We start from the raw sequence: 17487 nt of genomic DNA on the forward strand, positions 1-17487 counted from the left end.
TATATCGGTATCAGTGTTCATTGAGCAAATGTCATGGAGGATAATGCACCACATTTTGAAGTTTGCACCATCAGCTCTCAATGAAAAATTATTGTAATGTGTGTTTAACTTTCTGGGTACCAGTGGAAAAAGATTAAACATCTACAAAGGTTTACTTTCCCATGTATCACCTGCCAAAACATGTTGTGTTGCTTAAATTACATCTGACATGTGGTGGAAATGTGGGCTGTGGAATGTGAAAGTGAAACATTTCCATGATGACAGTAGAATGGAGTAAATTGACATTTTGTGGGCAAATATTTATTGTGAGACAAAACATATTTTATGTTTTTATGTTTACACATTTGAACTCTGTTTTACACTTTGATGGTGGAATGTCCTTCAGAAGAAATTTGGTGTAGGTTTACAGGTGTGCCATTTTTTGCGAATTATACAGACTACTCGCTTGTGTTTCTGGCAGGTGGAAGTTCCATGTGGATTAATTTGGAAGTTTAGAGAATACTATTTTCAGCCGTACTTTACGCCATTGTACCACTAACCTATGCCAGCTGTAACCTACACCTGAAAACGGTATTCTAATGAAATTAGCTCCTAAGTCTCCTACATCTGGGACGCGCTGATTCTGGCCGCCGAATTACCTCACACTATGGTGTCACGTGATCGACATCATCGATATGACTGTGAATCAGCTCTGGATTTCTCAGACTTTACAAAGTCGGTCAGATAGCACAGCGAGTAGAGCGCTCGCTTTGACATCTGTGCAGAGCCTGCTAACGCAGGTTCGAATCCCGGCAGGGCCAAACTCAGCCTTTCATCCTTCCAAGGTCGATAAATGAGCATCACACACAGTTGGTAATAATAAGCAGCCTGAGGGTTCGTAGCCCTATATGAATGTTAAAAAAAACATTAAAAATGAAAAAAAAAGTTTAGGCAGACGATTGTGAATTCTCAGTGCTGGCTTCTAAATTGTGAAATAAATTATCATGGAACATGCTGGAGATAAATAACAGTATGTGCTAAAAGTAAATAAACCAAGTGTGGCTCTGGGGACAACATCCAAAAGATTCTGCCATTCAGTCCTACACCACACTTTCAAGTGTGCATTTCACAGGTGTGCATTTAGAACATATCATTGTTGCTCCCATTTATAATTGGAAGATGATTGAAATCCCATGTAAATACATTAGTTGTCAAATGTACGGTGGTTTCTTTCTTGAAACATGCATTATTTATTGTGCAGTGCAGCATCCAGACAGGAAATTCGTGATTGTTATCACCTGGTGGCATTGGTTGTCATTTCAGACAGCAGTTCGGATGTCATTCATGCTCATGAACCTATTACAGTCAGGAAAGGCAATATCTTAGATCATGTTAGGATGGCTAATATGCACACTGTGGGTGTCTCATTTTGTCAAAAAATAAAATAATCAAACAACTCCCATATGTGCATTGCTGCCTTGTTATTAATATGAAATTGATCGTATTACTCCGGTAAACTATGAGATTCTTTTCTATAAATATACATTCATTTCACCCTGATATCTTGATGTATGACTGCGTGCAATTGATACCGATGTGAACACTGTTATCCTGTAAACAGATGGGCAGACGGATTTGCTTGGGGTTGTTGTTTGTCTCCAGGAATGAACATTACCTGTGTGTGTATTGTCAGCGCCATGCAGTTGTTTTGCTTCTATGTGCTCGAAAATGTGCGATTTTCTGAACTGTGATTTTAGTCTAGAATTTACAGCGTTATGTGTTACCTATGTGGTTATGTATACTACACATAAAGCATATCTTACACAGAATTCACTTAGGTCATGTCACATCTGTGAATTGCATTCAATATTTCAAAAAATTCTGTGGATCGTGGATCTAACCCAATGGGAAGCCTAGATTAGCAACATAAAAAATAGGAATTGTCGTTCACAAAATGGTGTCCATTCCCAGAGATTGTGAGCTTTGCATGACAAGGAGAAGTTGTGAACCAATTTGTTAAATCAGCAGTCTACGTTCACAGTAAATGCACACCGGCAATAATAAACATACATACTATGCATTCCAATATTAGCTAAATACTACAGTGAACAACAGTGAAATGTCATAGTTAGGCACAACTACACATTTTTAAAATCATAATCGAAAAAACAAAAAAAAGTTCCTCTAACCGGAATGATATAAATGAGTTAAGTTGTGTACATTCTATTCCTTTAGTCTACCTAGCTATCATTCAACTGTTTTCGAATTTCACATTTTTTTATTTTCACTCATCAAGGGGTACATTATATTAAAATTAGAACAGTTCGTGCAGGTTATCAAATCGGCAAACAGAATAATTTAGACAATAAAAGTTCATCAAAGTCAATCATCAAATAAAGGAAGAAAGGAAGAGGAGAAGAGCGAAAGCAAAAGAAAAAGAAAAAGGAAAAAACAATAAAATAAAACACACATTAAGCGCACAGTTAACAACATAAGTTACATTGTTCACGCATTAAAGGAGTGTTCCGGGACTTTTTTTTTATTGTTCCTATGGTTCGGCCATGTGTTTTTAAGCATAAATCGGTAGATCGTAGAAAACTTTCCTATGGACCTTACCCGACTTTTCGTCCATTAACGCACTCGAAAACACCCGCCATTTTATGATAATCCTATCATTTCCCCCCATCGCCCTGGCTCACCTGCTTTTGCGGCACTAAATCAAATCCCCCGCCCCTGAAACAGACTTGATCAAAACATTCATATTCCCCGCCTCTATCCGTGACGTGACTGTGCTGCGTAGGCAAACGCGCCCAGGCGTCTTCTACGCGACTCCACACAGAACCAGGAAATCAACACAGATGAGCTCACACAACACAGCGTGCCACAATTGGGAATATGAAACTGTACTTTTAAATTAAACCGCAAGATTGTAAATTTGGTAAAGCACATTTATTTGACATCAAATGTTTTGAGAATATTCAGCGATTTGCATTTTTATTTGCTCACGTTCCAAAAAGTTCGTTTCGAGGCACACGATGTTCCTTTGCTGTACACAGGGTCTTAGATCATCTCACAATACAGCGCCACAATTTGGAATATAAAAACTGTGGTTTAAAAGCAAACAGCAAGATTGTACATTTGGCAAAGTACATTTATTGGACATCAAAGGTTTAGAGAATATTCAGCGATTTGCATTTTTATTTGCTCACGTTCCAAAAAGTTCGTTTCGAGGCACACGATGTTCCTTTGCTGTACATCGGGTCTTAGATCAGCTCACAATACAGCGCCACAATTCGGAATATGAAACTGTGGTTTAAAAGCAAACGGCAAGATTGTACATTTGGCAAAGTACATTTATTTGACATCAAATGTTTTGAGAATATTCAGCGATTTGCATTTTTATTTGCTCTCGATCCAAAATAGTTTGTCTTGAGGCAAGCGATGTTCGTGTGCAGTACACAGGGTGTTGGTTTCCGATAAAATAAGCTCTTCGGTCGCACTGATAATCGTATGGCTGTTCCAACAACGAGGCACTAGGCCACCACAACGGTCTGTATGTTGCATCTAGCCGTTAGTACCGCGTAAGGGCATACTTGTACTTGGCGATCGTCCCATAAAATGGTCAGGGTGGTAACGTTGTTCACGCGGAGAAGCAACTGGCGGTTGAAAAACCCATCCGCCAGTGTCTGGTACTCGTGACACAGACAATAATGGATGATGTACCTGTTTGAAAAACATAAAAAATGAAATTAGTCTCACCATCAGATCTTTATTAAAATTATTCATTTTATATATTAGGTCGGGAAATTATTTCATAGCTAGGACAGTGCAACTGGGTATTATACGTCAAGGGGGGGCTGTAGGATACTGAGACAGTCCCCCAGTGCAGGGGTTGACAGGGAGGCAGTGCAGGTGGAGAGTGGAAGGGCCCAGGACCGAGGTCGCAGACAGTGGACCAGTTGTAGCAGGGGAGAGGGAGAGAGAAAGCAGAAGCAAAGAGGAAGGTTTTGAGGTGCTTCCGTAAAAGGAGATGGTTCTCCCCAAGATAGTGCGCGGTACAAAACAATATGCCACATAGAACGAACAAGTACAACTTAACCCGTCTTTAAAGCTACTGTATAGTAATTAAATTGCGGTATAAACTCATCTAAAGAGTTACTTACATTATATTTGCATTTTCCATTGTGTCTGTGCGTAGGGCAGCCCCTAAATACCACTCCTTCTATGCCGACGTTATTTCTTCTAATGAACGAACATGAAATGGCTTTCGTTTCTGAAATTATGTTCATTATCGTTTCTTACATTATTGCCCCACACCCCCAAAAAGAAGTCTTTCGGGATGGTCCCGGCCTGTCAAGGTCAAATAACAATAGAACCTTATACTGAGTCGTGGGCCATTCCGGCACCCGAGCAAAAAATCAAAGCAGCTGACCTTCACTTTGAACGAGCACACATTCCTAGTTAGCTACATTCAGTGTAAGGCCATCTCACAGGACTTGAAATTTACACTCCATCTTTGCATTTTGTCTGCGTGCTTTGCAGCCCCAGAGAACCATAAATACGGAGACATTCTATATTTTTTGAAAAATTATTTATAATACTGTTTGGTTTAATTTAATGCGCAAATGAACAAGGTTGGATAGACACATTGCATGTACACTGAGCAATCACTTTTATTTACACATTACATAGATACACATATTCAATGGGCCTGCGACATGAGGAGACTCGAGAGAACAGACAATCAAATTACAATCATTTAAACCGTGATGTGTATTTCTCAATGAGCTCTTCTTTAGGTGGACATGGAACAGAGGCAATGTTGGGTGGCAATGCAGTTGTCCCCTGCACAGGTTCGTTCACAACTCCATTTATGTGCCTATCTAGGACGTCAACAATAAGTCTCTCAATAAACTCATATTGCATATCCTCAAACACTGGTTTGATCACCCATTGTTTACTTCTTTTAGTGAAGGCCTTATTGTAGCGAAGCGTCCCTAAAGTTCTGGTCGTCCTTCTTTGTTGACGGCCAACATTATGGTTATGTGCCAAGACCGCTAGAAGAGTCCGATTTATCATGCCCTCCATGCCAAAATGCAATCGTTTTGGCATGTACTTTAGGCACATATTGTGGAACACCTCCAAATCTCCTGTGTGGCAGAATTCCGTGAGTCCCCTCAAATCTCTTGTTATAGTTTTATCAAATACAATCTTTTCAATGGCTTTGTGAGTGGGTGATGAAGGAATCAACCACTTCTTCTTCCGTGCCTCCTCTGTGGACAAATGGCCATGTTCACAATTGTGGAAATGTTGGTTTGTGTTCCAACGGTGAACGTTGGTACAGTTTAGCATTACTGACCGCCATTTTTCCAGTAGAATTTCCAACGACCCTCCACATGTTTTTGAGCTCCACCAAAGATCGTTGCTGATTGACTTGGACCACTTTGAAATACCTTGCATTTCTTTTTTTTTACCTGCAGCCGACATTTTTTTATTGATTGTTTTTGCAAGATGCCAAACGTCAAATTGGTGATTCATATTTTTGTACTCTTCTCTCATTGTCTTGGCAATTGAAACGTGTCTGTCCGTGGCTACCAGGTCGATCACCATTCCCCGCGATTGTAGTTCTTGCAATGATGCTACAAAGCCAACTTTCTCCATGGCCACTGAGGATGTACTTTGTGACACCTGCACGACCACCGAACTCACAGTTTTCTTACTTTCCATGTCCTGAAAGTGGTAAATGCAGTACTTGGCTGAAAATCCTGGGCTGTCGCACTGTCCATCACCGGCTAGCCTGAACCGTTTGCCCGCGAATGTACTATCAATAGACATTTTTTCCATTCTCCAAGCTACGCTAATGGCTGGAAATAGATAATCGGTTTGGTATTTGTAGAACTGAGTTTTCTCAATGAAATGGATTCCCACAAACTGAAAGAAAGACTCTAACTTTTTAAAACTTGAACCACTAAAAAGTGCAGCCGCTGCACAAAGTAGATTGCCTGCTGGCAGTTGCCCCAGCATGGGTTGTGCAGACCATGAGAAAGGATGATATTTTGTACAGGTGGCATGTATTTTAAGGTTAGTGCCTCGAATTGCACGAGTCACATTAATCAATGGCTCCCCACATACTTCCCCACCTACCGAATGCCCACATTTCAACCGAATAATAATATCAATCAAACAACTATCGAATACAATGAATTTGGCCTCTTTCCTTATACTGTCACTCTGCATCCCAGCTGGTTCAGCCTGTAACGTTGAGGACATGTCACTCACATGAAAGGTAGAATCTCTGATATCGTCTTCCGCTATGTTCAGTGATATTGATGGTGTTTCATTGTAATCCACTTCATTCCCTTCCATTGCAACATCTGTTCCTTCTCCGGCGATGGGTGAATAAGACAATTTCTTCAACTTTCTCGCGGTCTTAGCTTTTGCGGGTGTGGATTCTGTGAATTGATCTCCGACTGCATCCGAACTACCAGGAGGACATTCACTATGAATGGCTGGTGGTGGTATAGCTCCGTTGTCAATCACTTCATATTCTTCCCATTGGCACGATGCATCTCCAGTCTCAAGTCCCTGCCAAAAGGTTTGACAAGCAACATCTCTCGTTCGCTTCACTGTCTGTGTAGATCTAGTTCGTACACCCACTCACAACTAGAGGACAGATTGGAAAAGGGATGTTCAGTTTAAACACAACTTACATTATTGAATTATTAACAGTGAAAAACAACATAATATAGTGACCAGGACACTAACCTTCTTTTGCTTTCTTTTCTTTGAAACTTTCTTGCCTCGAACTTCAACATCAGGACGCTGTTGCTCCGACTCGTCTCCATCCTCTTGCGCTGCAACGACTATATTTTCATGATAAGCACATCCGTCACGCACTGACGCTCCATCGACTCCCTGAAACATAGAACTTTCATTAGTATGTATAATAATATCGAAAACAGAAAATGTATTTGGGGCCCAATACCCACGTACATCTCAATACCAAAACACAAATGAACGCTTTGTGTAGAACATTCAAACGACAATTATTCACGCATAGTTGATCTAGTTAGACGGAACTGTCAAGATCCATACCTCGGGCTCCTCATAGACTTCCATTGATGATATTATTGAAGATGATGCTTCAGTGACTCCCTGAAACACAGTAATTGCATTAGTATGGTTTTCTATTTTGATAAAAACAGAAACTTTGTGCAGGCGTCAACGGCTCATCTAAATAGACCTGCACAAATGATCAGTTGTCTAAAATAAATAATGGATATGTAAATATGATTCGATTTGCTCGATCGTTGGAAGTGTCACCACCCAGAGATCTGCATCAACTACTAGGGGTGATGTTCTTGTAGAAAAAGGTCCGTCATCTCCCTGAAACATAGTACTTGCGTTAATAAAGAAGGAAGTATAGCGGATGTAATCACGTCATATGATTTCGCTTGATCGAACTGTCAGTATCCATACCTCGAAATGTATAAGAACATCAAGGGACGATGTAACTGCGGTGCACACTTCTGCAAGCTGTTGCGCCGACCCGTAACTGCATGCTCCCCCTTCTTCTTGGACTAATGCTCCATCGACTCCCTGAAACATAGGACTTTCATTAGTAATGAACACAATATTGAAAAAAGAAGACACATAGGAGGGCGACGACAGACGGACATATCAATGGCTAAAAGCGAAAGAAACATTGTGTGTAACAATCACGCTACAAGAATGCAAGATCTGGTGATCTCCATCGATGGAACTGTCCGGAAACGTACCTCGAGCATCTGAGTGACATCAACGGTAGTCGTCAATACGTTGGACTCCTCAGCATCTCCCTGAAAGACAGTACTTGCATTATTTTGGATAACAATAATTATAACTGAAAACAAATACTAGAGGACGAGTACAAGGGTGTACCATTAGGTAAAATAATTACACGATAAATTAAAACTATTGATTTACATGCCTAAAACAAGTCAGTGGCAGAATAGCCAAGTAAGATTACCCGATAGGCGCTTGAAGTGGCTGATGACTGCAATAACGACACGGATGGAGAATCTTCCGCCTTCATATTGAGTGGATACATAAACGGGGAAATTATTGTTAGCTAATGCTACACACTACCGCAAGGCCGAGAGATAAATACGTAAACTTGACTCACCAGTGGAGGGATGTGGACGAATAGAGTGGGAATAGCGGTTGAGAGCAATTTTCGCCTCGCTCGCGGTGTGTTCTTCTTTATTAGCAATGATGTGGAGTACATGTCAGAGGTAAAGTGCCTGCTGCAGATGCGGTATCACCACTCTTGTCCGCAAAGACTTCTATGACTCTACTTTCAAGCTCAGACGGTGGATATCCGCAATATCGGACCGATTCTCTTATCTGATCTATTGTTTTAGGGAAAACATGCATTATAGTACCTTCAGATTTATTATGGGTCTTCGAAGGGCAACCGCCAATGGAACAGGCAGGCATTGTGGAAAGTTCTGAAAAGTAAAGATCAACAATTCTCTATGAATACCAATGTAAACTCAGAACATGTGACTAGTTCCTTGCATGTACTGTCTTGAACGAAAAGAAATTGGACGCAAAATGATTATGGTACATGGCCTTACCTTGACGAACAAACAGTTAGATGGAGGGATCAGAGTAGTTTCTTGTCGTAGAACAGGGAGCAGTTCACAGGTTGCAAACTGAGGAGTTTCCTCGAAGTGGTCACGGAAGTTCACAGAGACGAAGAGCAGATAACCAGCACCTTCACGGGTTGACTAGCAAAGCGCAAAGAAGTGCTCATTAGAAATATGAAGTGGGTTATAAAGGATTCGAAACTGGGGTGTGTTTGTGAATGAATGACGTGTATATGTCGTGGCATTATGCGGTTTGCAGGGGGGCGTCCAGCGTGAGGGGGGGTGTTTGGCAGGAGACACGGGGTCTGGAGGTAGACATGGGAACAACAACCCATGCTCTATAGACCACTTTGAAGTGTACATGGTCTTTGGCACCTCTTGGCCTTTATCGCTCCCTGACAGCTCCACTTGCCAGCGCAAGTACCCCGGTGCGAACTGCCTTTGATAGGGCGGGGTGTGGATTGGGGCGGTGGTCGTGCAGACAAGACACAGGAAGACTCGTGAATGGAGACACACTTATGTGGATTGCAGGGGGGCGTCCAGCGTGAGGGGGGATGCTTGGCAGGAGACACGGGGTCTGGAGGTAGACATGGGAACAACAACCCATGCTCTATAGACCACTTTGAAGTGTACATGGTCTTTGGCACCTCTTGGCCTTTATCGCTCCCTGACAGCTCCACTTGCCAGCGCAAGTACCTCGGTGCAAACTGCCTTTGATAGGGCGGGGGGTGGATTGGGGCGGTGGTCGTGCAGACAAGACACAGGAAGACTCGTGAATGGAGACACACTTATGTGGATTGCAGGGGGGCGTCCAGCGTGAGGGGGGTGCTTTCCAGGAGACACGGGGTCTGGAGGTAGACATGGGAACAACAACCCATGCTTTATAGACCACTTTGAAGTGTACATGGTCTTTGGCACCTCTTGGCCTTTATCGCTCCCTGACAGCTCCACTTGCCAGCGCAAGTACCTCGGTGCGAACTGCCTTTGATAGGGGGGGGTGGATTGGGGCGGTGGTCATGCAGACAAGACACAGGAAGACTCGTGAATGGAGACACACTTATGTGGATTGCAGGGGGGCGTCCAGCGTGAGGGGGGGTGCTTTCCAGGAGACACGGGGTCTGGAGGTAGACATAGGAACAACAACCCATGCTCTATAGACCACTTTGAAGTGTACATGGTCTTTGGCACCTCTTGGCCTTTATCGCTCCCTGACAGCTCCACTTGCCAGCGCAAGTACCCCGGTGCAAACTGACTCGTTTGCCGCAGGGCCTCACCAAGGAGAGGCCATCTAACTGCATGTAAGAGGCAGGCTGCAGGATCTAGTACATGGAAGGCAGGGGGTGAGTTTATAAATACCTCACCCTCCCAGGAGAATATATGGGTGCAGTTCACCCTGGAGACCCTGGATGCCTAGGCAGTTAGTCAGCAGCAGGCTGGCCTGTGGTGGCAAGGCGGCACGGGCCAGAGGGGGCCATCTCTGTACCCGGTGCCCAAAAGGATGATTTATTGGGCGGCCTGCGTGAGGGAGGATGCTGGCCGGAGACATGTGGTGTGACAAGACAAGGCACAGGAAGACTATTCAATGGAGACACACTAGATTCATTTAAAAAATCAAAACAACCATTGTTAAAATATATGTTGGGTTTTATTTTAATAAACATTACACATTGTAAAGTTCCGGTTGCAGCACATCCAGGGAAAATCCGCTGTATTGTCCACTGTCGCTGGGGAAATGTTGTCTAATGGCAAGTACCGCACAGGCAGGTATTACTCTCCGAACGCGGTGTCCGAGCCTCCCGTGAAGCCACCAAGTGAAGCAACGATAGGCCACCAGCCTGTACCACTTGTGAAAATGAAAGATGCAAACTGTATTAAAATGACAAAACGTTCTTATCACTGTCGATTCAGGTAAAAAATGTCATTCTGCTTTGAAAAAAATTCTATCTAGAAAATGCACAATAGGGAACCAATTTACATGCATTCGAATGATATGTAGATGTAATTTTATATGTGGGAGACGACCATGACATAGTAGTGGCATCACTGACATCACAACCAGAGTATACTTACTCGTTACTCGGATTACGCGGACGAACAGTGCCGCGAAGTTCGTGCATAAGCACCATCATCATCCTCAACACGGTCCGTGAGAGGCAGGCTTCCCTGAACTCTGGCAGCTCGGTGATGCATTGCGGACTTGGCTCGCCTTCCGAAATGTAGGCCAAGCACCCGGAATTTTCACGGCAGCAGCAGTTCTCCTCCTCAGTTGGCATTAGCTCGCACCGATTGCACGTGCACCAGGTGGAGACGCCGTCCATGCGACATGGTCCAGGCTCTTCATCCGTTGACTGGTCCTCCCAACTGCCGTCCGAATCCCCATCGTTTTCGCGTGTTTGCCTTTCCAGTAGTTCTTCCTCGGTGTACTCGGGCTCGTACATATACGGCATTATTGTAGCCATTGTGTGGTAAAGAAAGTAAAATAATTTACAGAGATGGTACAGGTGTTCACAAGGCCTAGAAGCGGTGAAGGTAGCTGACCAGAGCACAGAAATGAGTCACAGAATACTCAAAGTAACACAGAGAGAGGAATGGAATCGAAAATCTGCTGCTGTGTGTTGTGAAATGGTGTGTTTATACTTATAGAGGAAAGAGGCGTCCTGCCATTTCCATGGCGACACTTCATTAGCTGAGGTGCAGCGATTGTTGACACGAAACGTGCTTTCGCGTTGGGAAATGGGCGGTATGCGTCTGCTGATGTCAGGCTCAGGGGTGGGGGATTTGATTTAGTGCCGCAAAAGCAGGTGAGCCAGGGCGATGGGGGGAAATGATAGGATTATCATAAAATGGCGGCTGTTTTCGAGTGCGTTAATGGACGAAAAGTCGGGTAAGGTCCATAGGAAAGTTTTCTACGATCTACCGATTTATGCTTAAAAACACATGGCCGAACCATAGGAACAATAAAAAAAAAGTCCCGGAACTAACCATATCTATCAAGATAAGATCCCCAAATGTCTGTAAATGTATCCATATTTCCAGACTGCTTGTAAATTACTCTCTCAAATGTGGAGATAGTTAATAACTTGTCGACCCAATCATCAATACAAAAAGAGGTTGCAGACCTCCACCCCCTTAGAACCATTCTTGTTGTCAACATGCAAGCACGGAGTAGCCAAACCATTTTGTAAAATGGCACATCCTCCAATGGTGTTGTGGTCATTCAACTGCTTTCAACATCCTTACTTATTTTCCTGTGAATACAATGATGAACAACAAGCAACGTGGTACATTACAAAATGTAGTAGGCTATGTCATTACCTGATAGAAGGAGACATTTATATATATGTTTATTCTTCTAGATACATATCTATTTCACACTTTTCTCACCATTTTCTGAAATATTCTGATCCTCCAACCATGCCTCAAAATAAAATAATCACAATGATAAACAGATTTTTATGCTAACACGAGTTGAATACATTACTATTTCAAAATATACACACATACTCAAGAACATTGCGGTTTACTTGTTTGAGAAATAAACACCTTTCATAAAAGGAATATTGTTTGCACTTTAGCAACATATAAAGCTGCTAAGGTGTCCTGTGTAATGTCCTATACCATGCTTGACACACTCCGCCTTTCTCGAAATTGCACATTGCATGATTAGCTTTCAGGCTCATATTACCAAGGAGAGAAATTAAGCTACATGTATCCTGGAATAGAATCTGTAAAACCAGGTCTGATTTAATACCCTTATTATGCAGTTCAACCAGTAATTCTAACATTTACTCTTAAAAATGGGATGATGTACACCATTCATTGGTCAGGCATTTTGTTGTTAGGAAAACTATAGTAATCCTACTTTTGTTGACAATGCTACATTAATTCTGCCTTGTAATTACTAACCTACTGGAACAAGTCCAACTGGTGGAGCCATACAATGGCATGCCAGTGAGAGTTGCGCCAGACTCAATTTCATCTGCCCTGATCTGCGCGACAACATGCCAGGTCGGGCAAATAGGGTAATGCATGTTATCCAATGTAGTAAAACACACATAGCTGGCTCAATATTCATCATACATGTTTGTTAGTGTTATTTTCATTGTATTGATGAGTTCTAAACACACATATTTGCAGAATAAAAGTTTCTTCTTGGCACCAGAGAGGACGGGGTGGCTGAATTGGACAATGAGGAGGTGTGGGGGGTACATTGATTTGTTCTCAGCTGTTGCGAGTAAAGGTATTCCATGATATCCAAGTGCATGTTGTACTGGGGATCAGACCTATATTGTAGATATTACTTTGGTTTTCACAATTTGGAGCATTTTAAGGTCCAAGGCTATTCCTCCTCACTAGAGTCTATTAAAAAGTGGCTTTACCAACCTCCCATCAGGAAAAGGTGTTGATGGTACATGCTTTTGGAACAGCTTGGATCTTTCTTTTGATCTGTCTCCTCCCAGCACGTGGTGATATGATATGATATGACATTTGTAATGCACCTATACACAAGTGGGTCAAGGCGCGACGAGGCAAGGAAGGCGGAACAGAGGGAGGACAGAGACAACCTTGAGATCACACAAGTACAGGGGAGGGGAAGGGGAAAGTGCCAGGGGGAAGGGAGGGGGCAGTGCTGTACATGGGATCAAAACAATAAAAAGAAGTGCGGCCAGCAGGTGGCAGGTGCAAGGGTAAGTGCAGACAGTAGGTGTTCATAAGTGCATATAGGGGGACTGTAGGGTTACAGATACAAACCCAAGTGCAAGGGTTGCTGGGAGGCAGCGGAGGTGTACAACTGGGCGGGCAGGGACCTGCGCTCGAAATCAGAGTGTAGCAAGGTGACCAGTACGGTATCAGACAGGAAATCAGCAGGGGAGAGGAAGAAAGAAGGCAGAAGCAAAGAGGAAGGTCTTGAGGAGCTTCCGGAGCCAGAGTTGGTGCTCCTCACGTTTGAGAGAGGCAGGGAGGCTGTTCCAGAGAGAGGCCCTATTTGAAGAAAGGTGATCATGCTGAGCATGTTCAATTGGATGTATAGCCTCATCATCGGTAGTCACTTCAATTTCTTAAAGAATAAGTGATACGTGGCCATGAAATTTCAGAACCTAAGCCACTGTGATCGATTTTTCCATGAGAAATTGCATTTGTGCAGTTATGTTGAGGGAAAACGAAAGTAAAGTATTGAAGTGGTCCAGGATTGAGAGTGCCAAAGCACTAACCACATGTTTGCTCTGTGTCGTGTCCAAAATAGAGAGGAGATGTTGTAGTGGGTGTAGTTGGAAGTGTATTTTAGCAATAAAGAAAGGATTAGGATGAAATATTACTCACAGGATCCTTGTGTTCTTCGGTATATGGGGATAGTGTTAGGGTGTCCCTGGTGTAAGGTCCCAGGAAATAGAGATGTGTTGTTTTCTTTTAATTTCAGAGGACATGATCTTTTATTTGGTTGTTGGTAAATAGAAGTTGTTATCTTTCATCCATTTCTGAATGATGTTCATGACATCTGAACTATATGTGTTATTCATCTTGTTATTGTCAAGGCGTAAATTCATTTGGGTCTTGTCAGCAAAAAGTTGTTGAGGGACTACTCTAAATTCCAACAATTGAGTTAATGTTTCATATCAGGGAAAATAGCCGTATGGTGGAGCAGCACATGACACACAGAAGTTTGGAACAATGATTGAAAGTTTGCCACATCTCACCTGAGCATCATCCTCAAAAAAGATGGATTCTAACCATCAAAGGATTAGTTTGTTTAAACCCTTGGAAATGTTTTAGGCATTTGAGCAGAATTAAATAGTCAACAGTGTAAAGTGCTGCTGAGATGTTGGAAGTATAATAACTGTTCTTAGCTTTTGAAAACTTCTCACTCATAAAAAAAAAGCAAGGCGGTTTAATCGTTTTTTAAATGTCTGAAGCTAGATTGGAGGTCATGCAAGAGGTTGGTATTTTTAGAGTATAATTGGAATTAGTATGTAAGAATATTATCAATACTCCTGCCCAACATTGGAATGTTTGAGATGGGGGATAGTTATCAGGTTCATGTGATCAACATGTAGTTCGGTAAGGGGCTGATTGAGAACCACTAGCTGCATAAGTACTTTCCTTTAGCTGCAGAAGATAGTTTCGATTTCAGCAATTGTTTCAACCAGAAATTAATGCTGCATAAGTACTTTCCTTTAGCTGCAGAAGATAGTTTCTATTTCAGCAATTGTTTCAACCAGAAATTAATGTTTTCCTTTATGATTGAACCTTGGCAATGTTGAACATTTGGTTCAGAGGCCTTATGGTCTATTGATTACTTTCTCCCCAGAGGTAACCCGTTCCTTGTTCCTGAAAGCAATTATCTAGTTGAATGTAATACTTTCCATTAAAACATGTGCATTCAAAATGGCTTTACACTTATACATCTTGTAATTAATTTCCAGCATAGCAAGTCTGAATGTTTTACTGAGAAACAAAATTAGTTAATGCAAAGGAGCCCTTTATATATATTAGATATTGCTAAGGGAAGTCATTGGTTAAGGGAGCCTAGGATTGGCTTTCAAAAAATGTAAAATGTGCCAATAAACCCCCAATTCTACCTCATATATGCATCCCATTATAGGTCAAGCTGTAGAAATACCTTCTAGTATTAAATGCGATACAGAATTTGTTATATATGTACCTGTGTGCGTATGCAACAAATGGTACATGGGAAGCATGAAATACTAGTTAAAAGTGAGGATGAAGCAGCATGTTCGTGCATTCAAAAATTGTGACCAATCCTACCCCTTGGCAACACATTTCCAAGACAAACATGGGAGCTTTTGAATGATTTTCATTTCTTTGGTTTACACAGAATTAACCAGTCTCCCAGAGGTGTGGATAGGGAATTACTATTGTGGGAATACGAAACTATTATTGATCTTGAAATCCAGAGTCTGAATGCTCACAATTTAGATGATGAGCTTTAAACTTTCCTTGGTTCTTAAGCACAGATCATATTTGACGACCATCTTGTTCCCCTATATTTGTCCATACTGCAATCCTGTACTCAGGTATCATACTTTGGAAAGAATCAAAGGATATATATTTTTCATACACATTGAGTAATATAGGTTACTAGATAAGGGACTGATCCTATTTGCTTTCTGGTTTCCTCTTCCTGAGTGCAGAGTTTCTGTTCTTTTTTTGAATCCGGTGGTTATTTTTAGATTTACACGTATTCTTTTTGGTTCAAAAGTAGGTTTTATTTTATATTTCTTCCTTGTTGAGCAATAGGAATAGTAATTAAGAAACTATTGTGATTACGTTGAATGCTAGCTAGAGTTTTATATTTGAAACAATTTGGGGTTACAGACATGGGTGAGGATTGAACTACTGTTAGGGCACACGGATAGGTAAGCAAATATTGTGGACCCTTCTTTCTTTCTTCGTCTTCCTTTTGTGTCTTATGTACTTCATTATTTTTTATTATTGTTTAGGTGTTTTATTTAGTATCTCTGTTCATCAGAATGGAAGCCACCAATTGCATAAATAATTGGGGTCTAATAGAAACGTGAATGCATTTTTCACATTTCAATGACTATAAGTTGTTGCCAAATATTAGTATCTTTTTTGGCAACACTATTTACTAAAACAAACAAACAACTGCAATTTCACATTTCAATCCTAGAATGTTTCTTTCCTAATAAACAACTTCCACCAACCAATTATTCCTACACATTTTCTACATATGTAGCAAGACCACTTCATTGTTAGCTCATAAAAACTGTATTTACCTTAATAACAATTTAGGCCATGGATGCCATGACAAAGGCTGGGGTTACGCCCAACACCAAATGCCATAGCTAGTGGCCGGTTAGTGTTGAAAAATACCAATGTGCATGGTTAAAAGCCATGCCTAGTAGCCCATTACTGTTTTAAAATATATAATGGGCAACGTTGAAAGCTGTAGTCAGTGTTCATAGCTAAATGCCACAGCTAGTGCCCACTAATATGTTAAAATATACAGTCGGCACAGCCAGAGGCCGTAGCCACTGGCTAGTATTGTGTTCAAAACCACGGATAGTGGCTGGTTAGTGTACATAATATACAATGGGCACGGTTGAAGGACATCACTTATTGCATTTTATTATTTTAAAACAAACAGTGGACATGTCCAAAACATGTACAAACTCCCCAAGGTCAAAGGGCATGCTAGTGGTCCATTTATATCAGAATATATAGTGGACACAGCCAAAGAATGTTGAAACTTGCCAGTATTGTGCTAATGTCCATGGCTAGTACCTGATCACTCTATATAATATTCAGTGGACACGGTTGAAAGCTGTATCCACTGGTAAAGGGCAGCAGGTATGGTTGGTAGCGTGTTAGTGTTTTAAAATACTCATTGGAACGTTAGAGTTATTGAAATATACAACTGGTGCTGAAAATACAAAATGGCTAAAAACACAATGCCATAAAACATGAAGCCTCTTTTCTGAACCTCTCTAGCAAGGACTCTTCCAATAGAGTGTTCCAGTGCTGCCACTATTTCAAGACTCTAGCTGTTTCTAGCAGCACCTCTAATCTAGTACAATTATGTCCGGCCATCGCTTACAACTGCAATAAAAATATAAGACCACACCTAAGCCAAAGAAATCTGCAGCCCACTGTGGGCCAGACCATCTGGTCCAATTTCCAATACACATGATACACATCATCGCAGGAGATTTGCACCAGATAACTTATCATAATTCATCTTTACAATGTTTGAGATGGAACATCAAAAAAGCCACACAATGTGATTTTTACTGTCAAAACTTTCTCTCGTATTTTCAAAATCCTTTTTGATGAATTGTACTTCTTTCCCTGAATTAATTAATGTTTTTTTTTAATTATTTTAATTAATCCAGGATTA

This window comes from Ambystoma mexicanum, chromosome 5q (genome assembly GCF_040938575.1).
Source record: "Ambystoma mexicanum isolate Mex_15411 chromosome 5q, UKY_AmexF1_1, whole genome shotgun sequence".
Classification (NCBI taxonomy): Eukaryota; Metazoa; Chordata; class Amphibia; order Caudata; family Ambystomatidae; genus Ambystoma; species Ambystoma mexicanum.